Source organism: Triticum dicoccoides, chromosome 7B (assembly GCF_002162155.2).
Source record: "Triticum dicoccoides isolate Atlit2015 ecotype Zavitan chromosome 7B, WEW_v2.0, whole genome shotgun sequence".
Lineage (NCBI taxonomy): Eukaryota > Viridiplantae > Streptophyta > Magnoliopsida > Poales > Poaceae > Triticum > Triticum dicoccoides.
The window spans coordinates 708675736-708692266 of record NC_041393.1 but is presented as its reverse complement, the minus strand read 5'-3'; the positions used below and the strand labels follow the sequence as shown (position 1 = coordinate 708692266).

At 43.3% G+C, this 16531-nt stretch overlaps 2 long non-coding RNA genes across 7 annotated transcripts; both read right to left on the bottom strand.

Annotated features, from left to right (window-relative positions):
* Positions 1 to 2264: 2264 nt before the first annotated feature.
* On the bottom strand, positions 2265 to 2585 carry LOC119336358. The gene is made up of 3 exons (XR_005162409.1): positions 2576 to 2585; positions 2444 to 2490; positions 2265 to 2344 (listed from the first exon to the last, which is right to left on the bottom strand). It is a non-coding gene; the product is annotated as an uncharacterized LOC119336358 (long non-coding RNA).
* A 651-nt stretch (positions 2586 to 3236) lies between these two features.
* Positions 3237 to 6905, bottom strand: LOC119338375. 6 transcript variants are annotated; one of them, XR_005163928.1, is made up of 6 exons: positions 6512 to 6905; positions 6374 to 6426; positions 6241 to 6279; positions 5714 to 5879; positions 5209 to 5636; positions 3237 to 3303 (listed from the first exon to the last, which is right to left on the bottom strand). It is a non-coding gene; the product is annotated as an uncharacterized LOC119338375 (long non-coding RNA). The 6 variants fall into 6 exon arrangements; XR_005163927.1 differs by lacking the exon at positions 3237 to 3303 and adding an exon at positions 5068 to 5113; XR_005163925.1 differs by lacking the exon at positions 3237 to 3303 and having other exon boundaries at positions 5083 to 5636; positions 6512 to 6904.
* Positions 6906 to 16531: the final 9626 nt, after the last annotated feature.

The following is a 16531-nucleotide window of genomic DNA, read 5'->3' as shown; positions in this document are numbered from 1 at the left end:
TACCGAATGTGCTTTTGTGAGCTCGAGCACCTTTGTGCTCGTTATCTCTGCCACAAGTTCGTCTCGAGATGCACAGCCCAAGAAGTAAAGGCCCAGGTATGAACTCTGTATTTGATTTATTATAGTGTCCTATGGTCCACGTCTGACAAGCATCAACCGTTACCCCGTTAGACATGAAGAGCGCGGCTCGGGACGGAGGTAGACGATATGAGCCGTCTTGCAGAAGATTCTAGGCTAACGGCGTGACGGAGTATATCTATGGTGCCCGGTCGTTGACTTGTTGTAGCCACCAACCTTCCCAACACAGCTCGTCTTATCCACACCCTGCTAAATCCAATCCAAATCCGCTGTGGCAATCAGTCTTCCATCTTTAGTCTTTCATGTCTACCTCATTGTCGGTCACCGTACGGAAGGAGATACAGCCGCTCATACCATGCAGTGACTGCGGCGAGCGGGTAATCACCTGGATCAGCGAATGCAGAGAATCATTTCTACAAGTGCAACAGAGAGATGTAAGTTGCAGATTAAACTGCATGGTTAATCCAGTCAGATCTGTTTTTAATTATTGTGTGTGCTAATCCTTTTGATTCTGCAGGGTGGACTTTGTGGATTCATGAGATCGAACGAGGAGTACCAGGCCGAGCTCAATCGCCATTTTTAAGCATGAAGAGCCACTTGCGAAAGGATGTGCGAGCTTTCTATGACAAAATGCTTGCATGCACCTCAAGGGAGCTCACCAAGTAAGTCAAATTTTAAATTAGCATGGGATTTCAACAGTATATAGTAGCTGAACATCACTGAGAATGATTTGTGATTTGTGAATCGCAGGAAGTGGTTCAAGCACCTTTTACCATACCTGACAGTTTCCGGTTGGAATATTATAACTGATTATTGAAATGTCCATGTGCAGAACCAGTTGTATTACCTCCGACATTCAATCGCGTACGAGGTGATTTTGTGAATAAAGCTGAGCTGCCGGATTTCATGATCGAGGTGGCGTTGTTCCGGTCTGTCTGAAGCTTACACGTATTTCAGTTTGGAAATGCAAGCACGAATGTAAATTTGGAAAACATATTCGTTAAAGTTTGCTAAGTATGTCATGGGTGTTTTGAGCCGGTGATTACATTTTAGCTTGCACCCCATACATTTGGTGTGTAAGACTAAGTGATCACTCTGTTATTTATTTATGTGTAATCCCATGTAATGACACTACGTGCCTTATGTGAGCTGCTTGATGATAAAATGGAACTACTCGATGCTTGTACTGGTTTATATAATGTGTGGTCCACTTCTTGTTGTGTGGTATTCAGTTAAGTTTGGGTGTTCTGTACATGTAAATTCAGTTAAAGTTTGCTCCTGCATGTGGTTGTTGCTAAAGGGCCAGAGCATGTAGAAAGCATTAGTCTGTAAGACTAACTCTGGCTGATCCAAGATGGTGCCATTGAACACTTGGGGTTGTGAGTTGCAGTTAAATTTGGTGTCCCATTCATGAGCAAAGTTTTAAATAGCGCGCTAAGCATCTTAGCGGCGGACCTCTTCCAAATGCTATAGCGTGCTATAGCGGAGCTATAGCGCGCTATTTAAAATGTTTATTCATTTGTTTGGACCAAAGTCTCTTAGCGCAAGACTTTTTGTAAACGCTATAGCGTGCTATAGCGGAGTTATAGCGGGCTATTTAAAACAATGTTCATGAGCCAGTGGGTGTTTTAAGCAAGGGAAAGGGTAATGTGTTTGTGGGATGAGGTTGGAAAATTAATAAATTTGAATATCTGTTGCAGATGTAGTCTATGGATTGTGCAGACTGGCCAAATCATCGGATAGTTGTCGGTCAGTGCGAATGTGTTGGATCTTGGACATGAATGAGTGACTGTATAGATCAGACATAAAAAAGCTTGTGGATGCAAAAAGTGTTGACCACCGAGCTTAAGTAAGATACCAAAACATGTGCATGGCACGACGTAAGGAGAGAGTATATCAGGGGCAGCAGATTGCTTAACAACAAAGGATATGGTTTGAAACCATGGTCTTTGATAGTACAAATGCTCGGCACATAATTCAAATGTAGCATTAGGGGTACATAAGCTTGCGTTGGGAACACTTATGTTTATGAGATGCTAAGGATATAAATCATCTAGTGGGACATACCCCATCATGAGATGCTAAGGATATAATTCACCTAGTGGGACATCCTGGGTAATTTAGTATGGCGGCGTTTCAGCTGGTGTCAAATGCGGAGTCTGATGGGGCAAGAACATGCCGAAGCCTCACGGGTGAGGGGGCAGAAATTGCCCTGTAGCTTCATGCATTCGTGCAGGGCTTCGCATATTGATTTTCATATGTTGTGCTGTGCAATGATGCCGACGTATACCAGTGAGAACAGAATTTAAGCGAGGGTAACATAATTTATGAGTCAAAAATGGGAACATATTGGATGGTTTCATACCTTTGTAATGGGGAGCTTCAGCTTGTCCCCGTAGTGAGCACCAATGTCTGCAGCAGGGTAATGAATCAAAATCAGCACGCGAACAAAAACTGTTAGTTATTTGCATATATTGCAATGTTAATTTTCCCTCACCGAGAAATCGTGTTGAAGTTGGTGCCTCCATGTTAGGTAGGGCGATTCTTCATCGGCTTCCTGGTTAGCCTGGCAACACCTATGGATAATGACAGACATCAGCTCATGGTCAATCATCGTGTCACCCCCAAGCTGTTCCTTCAGCACCACCCCTGTTATCCTTACAAACATAGGATTCTCGTGCACAAGTTCCTGAAAAAAAAGGAGAGTTTTAAACGGCCGAATAACTGTCGCAAAAAATAAGCACATGTGCAAAGTACACCATATACTCTGTTTAATTAGGTCCAGTGCAAATGTCTACCTAGATAGCTCTTGTGTGGATGCCGAAGTGAAAAACTGTAATATAAGTTCAGAGACTGAAGGCTGAGAGGGTACCGGATGACACCCCTTGTCCATAATTTGCAAGGGTAACATAATTTTCTTCCAGGCAGTTCATCCCACCTCTCACCAAACACAGTGGTACTTCCATCATTGGGAGGTCGATCAACGACTCACTTATTGCATCGAGCGTCTGTTTGCAAAGGAAGAAATTTGAGATGCCAAAACCTTTCTCCCATGACTACAGATTGTAAAAATCGTAAGCTTCACCTAGTGTGTGGAAGCTAGTCCCTAATTTTGGCACAATGACATTGTCACCACGATGTTCGGCAAACCCCCGGATTGATTTCTCCATTGCTGAAATCCTATTTTGGCATGGCGCTCGGCCTGCTTCAGCCCCAATCCTGACTCTACATTTGTACCAAAGTGTAACCGCAGACTTAGGAGGGTCATCATATAATTCTGAACCACACAAAAATGCATAGCTAAAAAAAAAGGGCTCAGCCCCAATCCTGACTCTACATTTGTACCAAAGTGTAACCGCAGACTTAGGAGGGTCATCATATAATTCTGAACCACACAAAAATGCATAGCTAAAAAAAAAGGGCAGCCCGGTGCATGTAGCTCCCGCTTGCGCAGGGTCCGGGGAAGGGTCCGACCACTTTGGGTCTATAGTACGCAGCCTTTCCCTACATTTCTGTAAGAGACTGTTTCCAGGACTTGAACCCGTGACCTCTTGGTCACAAGGCAGCAGCTTTACCACTGCGCCAAGGCTCCCCTTCACAAAAATGCATAGCTGACCTGAACAAAAACAAATGCAATGTTAAACTTTTCAGTTCTTTTTTCCTTCAGATACAGAGTCATATATTGTGTTGTCATGCAGGAACAATCACCTATTCAACTAAAAAATTAGGTTCGTTGCTGAACTACACAGGACATGATAGAGCAAAATCAATTAAAATAGTCATACATAGACACACGTCGCCCTGAACGGAAATCGTTCATCGTAGCTTAAGCAGTTTACTGAAGAAACCATCAAATGCCACTACCAGCCACTTTTCATACTGAAATTTGCAGCATTTTAACTACCAAAAAATATCAGTACCAACAAACTGCTTACCTAAACGTCCACCCCGGTACTCTGGGGGTCAATCTGCTGCTCTATGGGTTGCTCAGATGATTGTGGTCGATCTCCACCTGGTGTGCCTGTGCAGACACTCCGCCGCACATATCTGAGACCGTTCTGAACCACAGACCCGGACGGCGCCGACGTCCTGGGCCACGGCTCTCCGCCGATCAGTGGACGGCGTCCTAACGTCCGTCAGAGCCATGGCCCACCTTTCAGGTCTGCACATGTACGTATATCTGACTTTCCGAATTCCTGGTCGACCACAGGTCTGTCCCGGGCATTGAATGCAGCGAATCACGACACAGTAGTGAACGGACAGATATCGAGCTCCTGTGTGCTCGAGTTCACGAACTCCGCGTCCCTTTCATACCACTTACTTAGATGCAAAGGAATTCCATCCATCTAAGGATTTGCATATCTAAAAAGGCAGAAGACGGCGCCACACAAATAAAGATATTACAATCCCTCAAATTGCTAACTCTTAGATTTCAGTGGCGGTAATTAGAACATCAGAGGGACTATCTAAATTTCAAACAAAATGGCTATAGTATGAGCACATTTAAGATCTAAAAACTGAAATACAAATTCCACTTTTTTTAAGCTCTAATGAGTTACATGCTTTCACCTCCACATCGATTCTCACATGGTGTGTAAGCATTATATTAAGTGTTATTTTACCATTGACCTAATAAAAAGCTCGAGGAGGCCAGATGCAACCATTATATTAAGTGCTGTTATAACCTGATTTGTTCGCAAATATTCATATCTATAACTGTGCATCATCCAAATTTCTCTTGTATGCGTTACAAAAACTGAGTCTTGAGGAACATGTAAGGTCACATGGCGGCAGATGTACTTTCTTACTTACGTTGCTTTTAACAACTAAAGCAACACACACTTTTAATTTGATTTATCTTTCCTCACTATTTAATTTGATTGAAGCATGTAAATCATTTTAATTTCTTCAATCCAGAAGATATCTTAGTATCTTTCATTAGTGTACTCAGAAAATGCCATGGCACTGTTATATTCCAACTTTCCAAGGATAACCTCATGATGTTGCTTAATGTAAGTTTCTTGAAAATCTTGGCCTGGCAACAATAATGCAGGTATATCCAGTTACCAAATCAAGAAAATACCATACATAATCAAGCATAAATAACAACAGTACGTGGGGGAAACTTACAAACAGGATCAACACCAATCTTTCCCTCCACCATGAATGCGTTGGCCGTCGTCTGCATGTTATTCTTGGGAAAACAGTCATAGATATATACATCAAGCCTGCAATTTATGGAACAACACAACATAACTGCAAGAGGATCTAATCAATAGCAAGTTAGAATAAACTTCAAAAGAGGCCAGCAAACAACATGGGATTTTTTTACTTGAGTTTAAATTAACTATTTTCAAGAGGATCTAATCAGCAGCGACGACCTGCTGTGTGGGCAATGTAGACGACGAGGATGCGGGCGCCGAGATGACCTCCTCCGGGCGCGGCTGCGCCCCCTCCTCGCCCCCAGACAACCAGACCGGTGAGCATGGACGGGCTAGCCCCCTTCTGTGGCGAGGCGTTGCATTTCCCAGATCAAATAGTTGGATGTGCAAATTTCCCTAAATACCGACAAAAATATGGTTAGACAAGGTAGACAGAGGAATAAAGCATTCCATGTGTTATGAAAGGAACATACCAGACTGACCCACACAACAACGGTATAAACTTTGTGGTTGCAAATTAGAGTCCATGCCCCTGTAACTTCAAACATCAAGGCTGCTGCATTTACTCGATGCACGTCCAGAACTTAAGTCATGGTACATATCAAGGCTCCATCACATAATTCTGCAGAAATATAAAACCTACACAAAGATTAAAAAAGGAGTTCGTTCAAAGTATTAGCACACAACAATTATGATCTATCTCCTTAGAACTAAAATACATGGTTCATCTTAGTTCATCCTATTTAATACAGAACGTGGTGAAAAATTCAGATTTTGTATACTGCAAGCTCATGCTAAAACCAGTTTAATCACTCGTGATTCAGCCTGACTCATGATATATAGATCAATCACCCAAGCTGCCGCCAATGACAAGGGGACGCTAGTACCGTGGTCCGAACCCCATGATTATTAACAAGTAAGCACTAAAGCTTGCAAACAGTGGTCAGTTTAGGTAGTGTGGAATAAAGAGAACCACCCCATAGCAGGTTATATTACTCACATGTTCAATAAGAGAACCACCCCATAGCAGGTTGTCACCCTTTGAACGAGCAACTGAAGAAAAAAAGAAAATAGCGGTCAGTTTAGGTGTAGAATCAGTAAGACTTGGATTCAGATTATGTAACAATATATACCTTAGCGTGGCATTGCTCTGAAAAACAACATCAGGAGTGTCAAGAACAGCAGCCTGCACATAATTATTAGTCCTTTGCTGGCTGAATCACTATATATTGAACTAATCTGAGTGTAATTCGTCTAGCAGGCCACCTTACCTTGATGAGATTGGTGTAGGAGTCAAACCCTTTGTCGTGGCAGCCTGCACATAATTATTCGTCTAGCCGGCAGCAACCCCAGGCTGTGGCCGTGGAAGAAGAGGGAGCCCAGGTCGGCGGCGCGAGTTGAAGGGAGAGGACCACGCCAGGGCCTGGATCCGCCGTTCCCCAACCATCCACCCACTAAGCGACACGACCGACCCGCTCCCATCCTCACTGCCCGCAACACGAGTCGCGGCGGGGCAGCGAGGGTAAGAAACCCTAGCGGCAGCCGGGCGTGGGGGTGGGGGTTTGGAGTGCTGTTGCGTGAGGGAGTGGAGAGGTGGAGATGCTCCTGCGGCCGCGCCCGAAGAAGAGGTCGGGAGATGGGGGCGGCGGCAGCACGGGAGAGGAGGGAAAGAGAGAGGTTGCATCGGGATCGAGAGGAGGGCCATCGTACGGGGTTTTCTGAGCCGGAGCTGTGGTGCGGATAAAATCCACGAAGGTTAACCTATGAAAAAAACCCGGACGAAGTGGTGGGACGAAAATTGACCGGCGGAGACTACCAACTGCTCCATTAGAAGTAGAGATTATCGTTGAGCAAATTACCATGCTATTAATGACTCTCAAAATAATATAAGTGAAGCATGAGAGTTCATCTATTTCTTCAAAATAAAACTACCACCATGCTCTAAAAGATATAAGTGAAGCACTAGAGCAAAAATTATCACGCTCAAAGGATATAAGTGAAGCACATAGAATATTCTAGTAAATTCTAATTTGTGTATGGCTCTCTCTCATTAAAGGATTCAGATCTTGGTATCTTATTCAAACATCAAGCAAAGCTAAAGAAAACTACATTGCAAGGATAGCACAACTCAAGTGAAGAAGCAAAAACTTTGGCTCAACCGATACTAACCGATAGTTGTTGAAGAAGAAAGGTGGGATGTCTACCGGGGCATCCCCAAGCTTAGATGCTTGAGACTTCTTGAAGTATTATCTTGGGGTGCCTTGGGAATCCCCAAGCTTGAACTTTTGTGTCTCCTTAATTCCTCTCATATCATGGTTTCTCTTCTTTTATCAAAAGCTTCATTCACAACAAACTCAACAAGAACTCGTGAGATAGGTTAGTATAAACCAATGCAAAACCTTATCATTTTCTACTGTAACAAATCACTAAAATTATTATTCAACATTGCATACTAAATGCCTCTGTATATTTAACACTCCTATCCTCAAATAGAATCATTAAACAAGCAAACATATGCAAACAACGCAAACATAACAGCAATCTGCCAAAACAGTACAGTCTGTAAGGAATGCAAGAGTATCAATACTTCCCTAACTCCAAAAATTATGAACTAAAATTACCACTGTAATAAATTTATCAAAGCGCAATATGCAAATATTCAACGTTAGACCATTCTCTGACTTTTCTAGGGAATTTTTGCAACAGCGGTAAACTTTCTGTTTTCAAACAGCAACATGCAAACTAGCAAAATAAGCATGGTAAAGACTATCCTTGACTTTTTTATTGAAACTAAAGATGCAAAACACTATTCTAACTAACATCAAGCAAAAACTAACAAACTAAAATGACGCTCCAAGCAAAACACATATCATGTGGTAAATAAAAATATAGCTCCAAGTAAAGTTACCGATGAACGAAGACGAAAGAGGGGATGCCTTCCGGGGCATCCCCAATCTTAGTTGCTTGGTTGTCCTTAAATATTACCTTGGGATGCCTTGGGCATCCCCAAGATTAGGCTCTTTCCACTCCTTATTCCATAGTCCATCGAATCTTTACCCAAAACTTGAAAACTTCAACCACACAAAACTCAAAACAAAACTCGTAAGCTCCGTTAGTATAGGAAAATATAACAACCACTTAGGTACTGTAATGAACTCATTCTAAATTCATATTGATGTAATATATACTGTATTACAACTTATATATGGTTCATACCCTCCGATACTACTCATAGATTCATCAAAATAAGCAAACAACACATAGAAAACAGAATCTGTCAAAAACAGAACAGTCTGTAGTAATATGTATCAAACGTATACTTATGGAACACCAAAAATTATGAAATAAATTTCTTGACCTGAGAAATTTGTCTATTAATCATCTGCAAAAAGAATCAACCTAAAAGAACTCTCCAGTGAAAAATGCCAGCTAATCTCGTGAGCGCTAAAGTTTCTGTTTTTCACAGCAAGATCACATGAACTTCACCCAAGTCTTCCCAAAGGTTCCACTTGGCACTTTATTGAAACAAAAGCTATTAAACATGATTAATTCAGTAGCATAATCATGTGTACACACAAAAACAGTAAGGATAAATATTGGGTTGTCTCCCAACAAGCGCTTTTCTTTAATGCCTTTTTAGCTAGGCATGATGATTTCAATGATAGCACATAAAAGATAATAATTGAAACATAAATGGAGCATCATGAAGCATATGACTAGCACATTTAAGCCTAACCCACTTCCTATGCATAGGGATTTTGTGAGCAAACAACTTATGGGAACAATAATCAACAAGCATAGGAAGGTAAAACAAGCATAAGTTCAAGATTTTCAACACATAGAGAGGAAACTTGATATTATTGCAACTCTTACAAGCACATGTTCCTCCCTCATAATAATTTTCAGTAGCATCATGAATGAATTCAATAATATAACCAGAACTTAAAGCATTCTTTTCATGATCAGAAGCATAGAAAATTTATTACTCTCCACATAAGCAAAGTTCTTCTCATTCGGAATAGTGGGAGTAAACTCAACAAAATAACTATCATGTGATTGAAAATTAAGATCAAGATGAAACGTTTCATGGTTATCATTATTCTTTAAAGCATATGTGTCATCACAATAATCATCATAGATAGGATGCATGCTTTCATCATAGTAAATTTGCTCATCAAAGCTTGGGGGACAAAAAATATCATCTTCATCAAACATAGCTTCCCCAAGCTTGTGGCTTTGCATATCATTAGCATCATGGATATTCAAGGAATTCATACTAACAACATTTCAATCATGCTCATCATTCACATATTTTATGCCAAGAATTCTATGTAATTCTTCTTCTAGTACTTGAGCACAATTTTCCTTTCCATCATACTCACGAAAGATATTAAAAAGACGAAGCGTATGAGACAAACTCAACTCCATTTTTTTGTAGTTTTCTTTTATAAACTAGACTAGTGCTAAAACAAGAAAAAGATTCAATTGCAAGATCTAAAGATATACCTTCAAGCACTCACCTCCCCGGCAACAACACTAGAAAAGAGCTTGATGTCTACTACACAACCTTCTTCTTGTAGACGTTGTTGGGCCTGCAAGTGCAAAGGTTTTTAGGACAGTAGCAAATTTCCCTCAAGTGGATGACCTAAGGTTTATCAATCCGTAGGAGGCGTAGGATGAAGATGGTCTCTCTCAAACAACCCTGCAACCAAATAACAAAGAGTCTATTGTGTCCCCAACACACCCAATACAATACTAAATTGTATAGGTGCACTAGTTCGGCGAAGAGATGAAGATACAAGTGCAAAATAGATAGTAGATATAGGTTTTTGTAATCTGAAATAATAAAAACAGCAAGATAACGAGCGGTAAAAGTGAGCGTAAACGGTATTGCAATGATAGGAAACAAGGCCTAGGGTTCATACTTTCACTAGTGCAAGTTCTCTCAACAATAATAACATAGATAGATCATATAACAAGCCCTCAACATGCAACAAAGAGTCACTCCAAAGCCACTAATAGTGGAGAACAAACTAGAGATTATGGTAGGGTACGAAACCACCTCAAAGTTATTCTTTCGGATCGATTTATAAAAGAGTTCGTACTAGAATAACACCTTAAGACACAAATCAACCAAAACCCTAATGTCACCTAGATACTCCATTGTAACCTCAAGTATCCGTGGGCATGATTATACGATATGCATCACACAATCTCAGATTCGTCCAACCAACATAAAAGTACTTCAAAGAGTGCCCAAAGTCTCTACCGGAGAGTCAAGAACGTGTGCCAACCCCTATGCATAGGTTCCCAATGTCACGAAACCCGCAAGTTGATCACCAAAACATACACCAAGTGGATCAATAGAATAACCCATTGTCACCACGGTTATCCCACGCAAGACATACATCAAGTGTTCTCATAAAAGACTCAATCCGATAAGATAACTTCAAAGGGGAAACTCAATTCATCACAAGAGAGTAGAGGGGGAGAAACATCATCAGATCCAACTACAATAGCAAAGCTCGGGATACATCAAGATCGTGCCATAGAGTGAACACGAGAGAGAACACGAGAGAGAGAGATCAAACACATAGCTACTGGTACATACCCTCAGCCCGAGGGTGAACTACTCCCTCCTCGTCATGGATAGCGCCTGGATGATGAAGATGGCCTCCGGTGATGGGATCCCCCTCCGGCAGGGTGCCGGAAGAGGGTCCCGATTGGTTTTTGGTGGCTACAGAGGCTTGCAGCGGCGGAACTCCCGATCTATCTTTTGTTCTGGAAGTTTTAGGGTACGTAGGTATATATGGTTGCTGGGGGTACGTCGGTGGACCTCCGTGGTGCTCACGAGGCAGGGGCGCGCCCAGGGGGGCGCCCCCACCCTCGTGGGCAGCCCGGGACTCCCCTGACGTGCACTCCAAGCCCATCAGGTTGGTTTCCTTCCAAAATTAACTTCTCCAGTTGATTTCGTTCCGTTTTGACTCCGTCTGATATTCCTTTTCCTCGAAACAATGAAATAGGCATAAAACAGCAAATCTGGGCTGGGCCTCCGGTTAATAGGTTAGTCCCAAAAATAATATAAAAGTGGATAATAAAGCCCAATATTGCCTAAAATAGTAGATAAAGTAGCATGGAGCAATCAAAAATTATAGATACGTTGGAGACGTATCATCGTCATCATCAACCATCCTCCATCACCAATTTCATGATGCTCACCGCCGTGCGTGAGTAATTCCATCGTAGGCTTGGTGGACGGTGATGGGTTGGATGAGATTTACCATGTAATCAAGTTAGTTTTGTTAGGGTTTGATCCCTAGTATCCACTATGTTCTGAGATTGATGTTGCTATGACTTTGCTATGCTTAATGCTTGTCACTAGGGCCCGAGTGCCATGATTTCAGATCTGAACCTATTATGTTTTCATGAATATATGTGTGTTCTTGATCCTATCTTGCAAGTCTATAGTCACCTATTAGTTGTTATGATCCGACAACCCCGAAGTGACAATAATCGGGATACTTCTCGGTGATGACCGTAGTTTGAGGAGTTCATGTATTCACTATGTGCTAATGCTTTGTTCCGGTTCTCTATTAAAAGGAGGCCTTAATATCCCTTAGTTTCCGCTAGGACCCCGCTGCCATAGGAGGGTAGGACAAAAGATGTCGTGCAAGTTCTTTTCCATAAGCACGTATGACTATTTACGGAATACATGCCTACATTACATTGATGAACTGGAGCTAGTTCTGTGTCACCTTATGTTATAGCTATTACATGAGGAATCGCATCCGGCATAATTATCCATCACTGATCCATTGCCTACGAGCTTTTCATATATTGTTCTTCGCTTATTTACTTTTCCGTTACTACTGTTACAACTACTACAAAACCCCAAAAACATTTATCCTTAATTTTGCCACTGTTACCTTTATTATCATACCACCTTTGCTACTAAATACTTTGCTATAGATACTAAGTTATCCAGGTGTGGTTGAATTGACAACTCAACTGCTAATACTCAAGAATATTCTTTGGCTCCCCTTGTGTCGAATCAATAAATTTGGGTTGTACTTCACCCTCGAAAGCTGTTGCGATCCCCTACACTTGTGGGTTATCAACTGCCTCAACAGTTCACTGCCAAAGAACGTCAAATTTATTCACCTCCACTTGCTAAGCTCCGGGCTTTCCTAGCAAACGGCTTAAACCAGCATTTACCTCGTTCGTTGCTGGGTTTCATGGGGTATCCTGACTTTAAGCCGCCGCACCAGGTTGATGCATGAGTATACCGGGGACATCAAGGACCCTCAACGGTATCATGAAATAGAGATAACTGATGATGAAGTCACTGAAGCTGTCAAGAAGATGCTGGATGAACCGATCGCTGAATGCAGCAAAACTGGGCTGCGTCCTTTTTATTCCTCCAACAAACCGCCAGCAGTAAACTTTTTAACCTTGTGCTTTTTTGATCCTTTTCTACTTTAACACTATTCTAATAATCCTTTGTTTAATTTTACAGGCCAAAGATCATTCCTGGAAGAGGAAAACTCAAGACAAACCGGCAAAAGCTCAAGACAAGCCGGCGAGGGCTCTTTGTGCCAAGAGCAAAGTCACAAAGAAGCCAGCTAAGAAGAAAACCGCCGAGTCCTCTGATCCGCCTAAAGATGTCAATGAATCGGAACAAGAGGTAGATCTTGACTCCCTTGGTTCATTTTTCGTACACCTTATTGAAAATGACTATTACTAGGATGCTGTGGAAGCCAGTCGTGCTAACCATGTAGAGGTAATCTCCCTTTCCTCTGATTCAGATCATGTGCCGGTTCAAGAACTTCGCCATGCAGTTCAGAAAGTAAAACATTCTCACCCTCTTGCTCATTTGTATCCACAATTTTCTTTGAAGACACAGCAACCTGAAGGCTGTCGCACAACCCGGCACAGTGGCCAACAAGTCACTTCCTCCGGTTTACCAGACACCCCAAACCGAAAGCATCGTCTAGAGGTCTCTTGCTCTTCTAATAAATCTTATCCCTTGGTGGGTTGCTTCCGATACCCACTTAATCCGTTTGATTTGAATTACCAGGCGACTTCCTGTTGGGGAACGTTGCAGAAAATTAAAATTTTTCCTACGGTTTCACCAAGATCCATCTATGAGTTCATCTAAGCAACGAGTCATGGGAGAGAGATTGCATCTACATACCACTTTGTAGATCGCGTGGAAGCGTTCAAAAGAACGGGGTTGAAGTAGTCGTTCTCGTCGTGATCCTATCACCGGAGATCCTAGCGCCGAACGGACGGCACCTCCGCGTTCAACACACGTACGGTCAGCGTGACGTCTCCTCCATCTTGATCTAGCAAGGGGGAAGGAGAGGTTGATGATGATAGCTCCAGCAGCAGCACAACTGCATGGTGGTGGTGGAACAGCAGCACTCCGGCAGGGCTTCGCCAAGCACGTGACGGAGGAGGAAGAGGTGTAGCAGGGGGAGGGAGGCGCCAGAACTTCAGGGTGCGGCTGCCCCCCTCCCCCTCCCTTTATATAGGCCCCCAGGGGGGGCGCCGGCCCTGGGAGATCCAATCTCCCAAGGGGGCGGCGGCCAAGGGGGGTGGAGTACCCCCCCAAGCCAAGTGGGGCGCCCCCCACCCTAGGGTTTCAACCCTAGGCGCAGGGGGTGGGCCAAGCGGGTGCACCGGCCCACTATGGGCTTGTTCCCCTCCCCACTTCGGCCCTTGGGGCCCTCCGGGATGGGTGGCCCCACCCGGTGGACCCCCGGGACCCTTCCGGTGGTCCCGGTACAATACCGGGTGACCCCGAAACTTTCCGGATGGCCGAAACATCACTTCCCATATATAATTCTTTACCTCCGGACCATTCCGGAACTCCTCGTGACGTCCGGGATCCCATCCGGGACTCCGAACAACATTCGGTATGCTGCATACTCATATTCATACAACCCTAGCATCACCGAACCTTAAGTGTGTAGACCCTACGGGTTCGGGAGACATGCAGACATGACCGAGACGGCTCTCCGGTCAATAACCAACAGCGGGATCTGGATACCCATGTTGGTTCCCACATACTCCTCGATGATCTCATCGGATGAACCACGATGTCGAGGGTTCATGCAACCCCGTATACTATTCCCTTTGTCAGACGGTATGTTACTTGCCCGAGACTCGATCGTCGGTATCCCAATAGCTCGTTCAGTCTCGTTAACGGCAAGTCACTTTACTCGTACCGTAATGCATGATCCCGTGACCAGACACTTGGTCACTTTGAGCTCATTATGATGATGCATTACCGAGTGGGCCCAGAGATACCTCTCCGTCATACGGAGTGACAAATCCCAGTCTCGATCCGTGTCAACCCAACAGACACTTTCGGAGATACCTGTAGTGCACCTTTATAGTCACCCAGTTACGTTGTGACGTTTGGTACACCCAAAGCACTCCTACGGTATCCGGGAGTTACACGATCTCATGGTCTAAGGAAGAGATACTTGACATTGGAAAAGCTCTAGCAAAACGAACTACACGATCTTGTGCTATGCTTAGGATTGGGTCTTGTCCATCACGTCATTCTCCTAATGACGTGATCCCGTTGTCAATGACATCTAATGTCCATAGTCAGGAAACCATGACTATCTGTTGACCAACGAGCTAGTCAACTAGAGGCTCACTAGGGACATGTTATGGTCTATGTATTCACACGTGTATTACGATTTACGGATAATACAATTATAGCATGAATAAAAGACAATTATCATGAACAAGGAAATATAATAATAATCCTTTTATTATTGCCTCTAGGGCATATTTCCAACAGTCTCCCACTTGCACTAGAGTCAATAATCTAGTTACATTGTGATGAATCGAACACCCATAGAGTTCTAGTGTTGATCATGTTTTGCTCGCGAGAGAGGTTTAGTCAACGGATCTGCGACATTCAGATCCGTATGTACTTTGCAAATATCTATGTCTCCATCTTGAACATTTTCACGGATGGAGTTGAAGCGACGCTTGATGTGCCTGGTCTTCTTGTGAAACCTGGGCTCCTTGGCAAGGGCAATAGCTCCAGTGTTGTCACAGAAGAGTTTGATCGGCCCCGACGCATTGGGTATTACTCCTAGGTCGGTGATGAACTCCTTCACCCAAATTGCTTCATGCGCTGCCTCCGAGGCTGCCATGTACTCCGCTTCACATGTAGATCCCGCCACGGCGCTCTGCTTGCAGCTGCACCAGCTTACTGCTCCACCATTCAACATATACACGTATCCAGTTTGTGACTTAGAGTCATCCAGATCTGTGTCGAAGCTAACATCGACGTAACCCTTTACGATGAGCTCTTCGTCACCTCCATAAACGAGAAACATGTCCTTTGTCCTTTTCAGGTACTTCAGGATATTCTTGACCGCTGTCTAGTGTTCCTTGCCGGGATTACTGTGGTACCTTCCTACCAAACTTATGACAAGGTTTACATCAGGTCTGGTACACAACATGGCATACATAATAGATCCTATGGCTGAGGCATAGGGGATGACACTCATCTCTTCTTTATCTTTTGCCGTGGTCGGGCATTGAGCCGAGCTCAATCTCACACCTTGCAGTACAGGCAAGAACCCTTTCTTGGACTGATCCATTTTGAACTTCTTCAAAATCTTATCAAGGTATGTGCTTTGTGAAAGACCTATGAGGCGTCTCGATCTATCCCTATAGATTTTGATGCCTAATATATATGCAGCTTCTCCAAGGTCCTTCATTGAAAAACACTTATTCAAGTAGGCCTTAATGCTGTCCAAGAATTCTATATCATTTCCCATCAAAAGTATGTCATCTACATATAATATGAGAAATGCTACAGAGCTCCCACTCACTTTCTTGTAAACGCAGGCTTCTCCATAAGTCTGCGTAAACCCAAACGCTTTGATCATCTCATCAAAGCGAATGTTCCAACTCCGAGATGCTTGCACCAGCCCATAAATGGATCGCTGGAGCTTGCATACTTTGTTAGCATTCTTAGGATCGACAAAACCCTCCGGCTGCATCATATACTGTTCTTCCTTAAGATGCCCGTTAAGGAATGCCGTTTTGACGTCCATCTGCCATATCTCATAATCATAGTATGCGGTAATTGCTAACATGATTCGGACGGACTTAAGCTTCGCTACGGGAGAGAAAGTCTCATCATAGTCAATCCCTTGAACTTGCCGACAACCCTTAGCGACAAGTCGAGCTTTATAGATGGTGACATTACCATCCGCGTCCGTCTTCTTCTTAAAGATCCATTTGTTTTCTATCGC